The following is a 4,144-nucleotide window of genomic DNA, read 5'->3' on the forward strand; positions in this document are numbered from 1 at the left end:
TCAGCTTGCCAGATGAGAAATGATACAGTGATACTGTCTTCCTGGAAGCAGAAAAGTTCTGTGTCCCTGAGCAAGTCGCTTCATCTCCTCTCCTGCTGCTAAAACTCCCTCATCCTCACCCTGCCTCATGCTCCTTCTCAGAACAGGCAACAACCTCCGTCCAGGGCCCCTATCTACATGTGGGACTTCCACCCATCATGGGTTGCTGGGGCCTTCTTCTCTCTCCTGAAGTTTTGAAAATAGAGATAATGCAGTCATAAAAAGAAATGAACTAATGGCATTCGCAGCAACCTGGATGGAACTGGAGACTATTATTCCAAGTGAAGTAACTCAGGAAATGGAAAAAACTTCGTATGTTCTCACTCATATGTGGGAGCTAAGCTATGAAGATGCAAAGGCATAAGAATGATACAATGGACTTTGGGGACTTGGAGAAAAGGGTGGGGTGGGGGTGAGGGATAAAAGACTACAAATTGGGTTTAGTGTCTACTACTCAGTGATGAGTGTACCACTAAAGGATTACTCTTGTAATCAAATACCACCTGTTTCCCAAACACCTATGGAAATAAAAAATTAAATTAAATTAAAAATTAAAATTAAAAAAAATAGAGACAAAATGTAAAAGGAAGAAAGGAGTCAAAGAAATCACCAAGTCAAGAGTCAGAGTGCTGGGTCTGGGCCTTAAACCTTACCCTTCCTCTCTGTGAAATGGGCACAGCCTCTTCCTCTCTGATCTGGTTTCCCAGTTCCCTTCCAGACTGGCCTCTGGGGCTTGCAGGTGCTAAAGCTAAGACACGCATCCCTCTTGCTCCTGACAGCCTAGCCTGGGTTGGGGGGATCCTGCCAGCAACACCACCGGCTGTAAGTTCTGTGGCAGCAGCCTCTACCCTGTCTTGTTAGTGTCTGCTGAATTGAATCACTCAGAGGCCATTTTCTGGCCTCCTTTTAAATGGCAGACCCCAAAAACAAACGCTGCTTCAGTTTATGCCCCTTAAAACTTTGGCCTAAGGTGCTTTGCTCCCATTCCTGGGTACAGAACTAGAAAATGGAGCCAGATCCCAGCCCTTGATGTATGGACAGGATGTGGGAAGGTAACAAAGGGAGAAAAGGGGTGAATGAAACTCCCAAGATGGCTTAAGAAGCAGTCTCATCTGGCCAGGCACGGTGGCTCATGCCTGTGATCCCAACACTTTGGGAGGCCTAGGTGGGTGGATCACCTGAGGTCAGGAGCTCCAGACCAGCCTGGCCAACATGGCGAAACCCCGTCTCTACTAAAAATACAAAAATTAGCCAGGTGTGGTGGCGGGCACCTGTAACCCCAGCTACTCAGGAGGCTGAGGTGGGAGAATCACTTGAACCCGGGAGGTGGAGGTTGCAGCGAGCTGAGTTCGCGGCACTACACTCCCACCTGGGCGGCAAGAGTGAAACTCTGTCCCCCCCCAAAAAAAACGAATCAGTCTCATCAGTGCAAATGCTCGCAGCTCCCAAATTAGTTGGGAGCAACTGGACCCAAGAAACACTCAGCAAGCACACGCATCTTGAGGTTGTGAAGAACTGTTTAAGAGTCAGACCGCTGGACACAGTGGCTCACACCTGTAATCTCAGCACTTTGGAAGGCCAAGACTGGTAGATTGCTTCAGCCCAAGAGTTAGAGAACAGCCCAAGAGTTGGAGACCAGCCTGGGCAACATAGTGAAACCCTGTCTCTATAAAAAGTACAAAAATTAGCCAGGTGTGGTGGCACACACCTGTGGTTCCAGCTACTTAGGGGGCTGAGGTAGGAGGATCACCTGAGCCCAGGGAGGTCGAGGCTGCAGTGAGCCATGATTGTGCCATTACACTGCACTCCAGGCTGGGCAACAGAGAGTGACCTTGTCTCAAAAAACAAAAACAAGCCAGTCTTCTAGATTCATGACCCCAGCTCTGCCGCCTACAAGCTACCTGACCTTGGGCCATGACTTAACCTCCCTGTAAAATGGGAGTAAATAGTCCTTTCCTCCTAGGGTTGAGGAATGCTTGGAACAGTGCCTAGTACACAGCTAATTCTACAGTATTGTTCACTACTATTACCTGCCTGGAGCTTTAATGCACTATAATCTCATAGAATCTTCCTAACAAGCCTGGGAAAAAGTAATTATTTTATAGATGAAAAACCTGAGGCTCAAGTCATACTGCTGATTTGCAGCAGGGCTGGGATTTAAAGACTCCCCGGTCTTTCCAACTTCAAGTTCCACTGTCCCGTGTTCCCTCCCAGAGAGAGGGGATAGAAAAGGACAACACCGTCGGGGAGGGGAGGTAAATCATGTGGAAGGGGCATGGATGCCATTGGGAAAGGCTCAAAGTGGGAGAGGCTGCCCGGTGGGGAGGTCTGATGGAGACAGTTTTTCCCCATGACCTCTTGAAGTGCCACTTCCCAGAAAAGATGATGGCTGCAGGCTGAGGGCACACTGGGGACTCCACATCTTTCATAGCCATTGCTGAAGTCTCTGAGCCTCAAGAGAAATTTACTGCAGACCATGCCACACATCGGCAGCCATGAGAGGGAAGGAGGAAGGGCAGGCCAGATGGGACAGTCCCCAGGCAGGACTCTGCACAGGCTCTGGGGCTGTGGGGCTCTGGGCTGACCACAGCCTGGAAGAGCCTAGTGACACCCTGTCACCCCTAGACTCCTCAGTTCCCAGACACCTTGTTCTGATGAAGTGAATGGGGAGGCTGGGCCTGAGGGTGGGAGAATAGCCACATGATAGCCCCTCACCCCTGCATGCCAGCAGGCAGCAGGGAAGGCAGACAGGAGCCCAGAGGGCCAGCAGCAGTGACCACGGGGCCTACATTTTTCTGGCAACAAGAGTTGGCAACGGAGACCAGACAGAAGCCTGCTGTATCAGGCTGGAAAGAGAAGGACTCTCCTCAGCTTGGAGAAATTCCTACCTAGTACCATTTGCCCATTCCCAGACTAACCAAATGTTAGAGCAGAAAAAGGGGCTTCCTGAGGTCAGCCAACAGGGCCTCCTTACTTTGCAATGGAAAAAAACTAGGTCACACAAAGTTGAGAGGTATTGTAAAGGAGACCAGAACTTGGGTGCCTCAATACCTAGTCCCATGGTCTTCAGGGCATGCATATGAGATCCAGAATCAGGTCACCATGGCTCTGACTCTGGATCTGCCCCCAGCCATCAATCTGCACTATTCTAGAAGCTTCCTTCAGGTTGTAGGTTCTATAGCTCTGAGATAGAGTGGCATGCACTGTGTGTGCACGTGTGTATGTAGTATGCGTCCATTCAACAGCAAATATTTATCGAGTGCTCCATTTAAGGCCCTGGAGATAAAGCAGTTCACAAATAGAGGAAGCCTCTCCACTGTGTCTCTAGGGCTGACTTTCACTACAGAGAGAGCCTCATGCACAATTTGTGCCTAGACTCAAAGGTAGGATGTGTCCTGTGCACACCATCAAGAGCTACAGCCCTTCTCCGGGTCTCCTTGTGCTTCACAGGGGTTTTGGACAAACCTTATGGGAGCATTTCCCCAGCCCCAACCCATGCCCTGACTCCCGCCTCCCATGGCACCCCAGGGTGCTGCTTCTGGCATTTGGTGCCCCGCCTTGCAATCACTGACTTCCTGAGCAACCTGAACAGGGACTGTACCTACTTCACCTCTTAATCCTTAGCACCTGGTGGTTGCAAGCTCCCTAGGAACTCCCGTTGAATAAAGGGTGATTAAATGAAGGCACCGATTCTCAGTTTCTCTCATCTGTAAAATGCAGGTGATAACTATCTGGATGACTCCTGATTTTCCTCCAGATCAGATGAGACATAGGAGATGAAAGGACCTTGGAACTAACATGCTGTTCTTCCCGAGATACAGTTCTTATTATCCCCCATAAAAATGGCACCAGCTCTGTGTCTCTGAGAAAGGACTCAGCTATAGAGAGCCTCGGTTTTTATCCGGGAGTGTGTGCTTGAGCATGAATATGTGTGTGAGTGTGAGTGTATATGCTGGCCTGGAGAGCCAAATCGACCCCATAAGAAGATATAATTTCAAGGAGGCTTCAGGGAACCCAGACCTCCTCCCTGTCTGTCCCTATTTACAGGGACATATGGCTGCCAGGCCAGCAGAGCCCCAGAGGAGTCAGCCCTCAGCCGAGGACA

Source organism: Pan paniscus, chromosome 11 (genome assembly GCF_029289425.2).
Source record: "Pan paniscus chromosome 11, NHGRI_mPanPan1-v2.0_pri, whole genome shotgun sequence".
Lineage (NCBI taxonomy): Eukaryota > Metazoa > Chordata > Mammalia > Primates > Hominidae > Pan > Pan paniscus.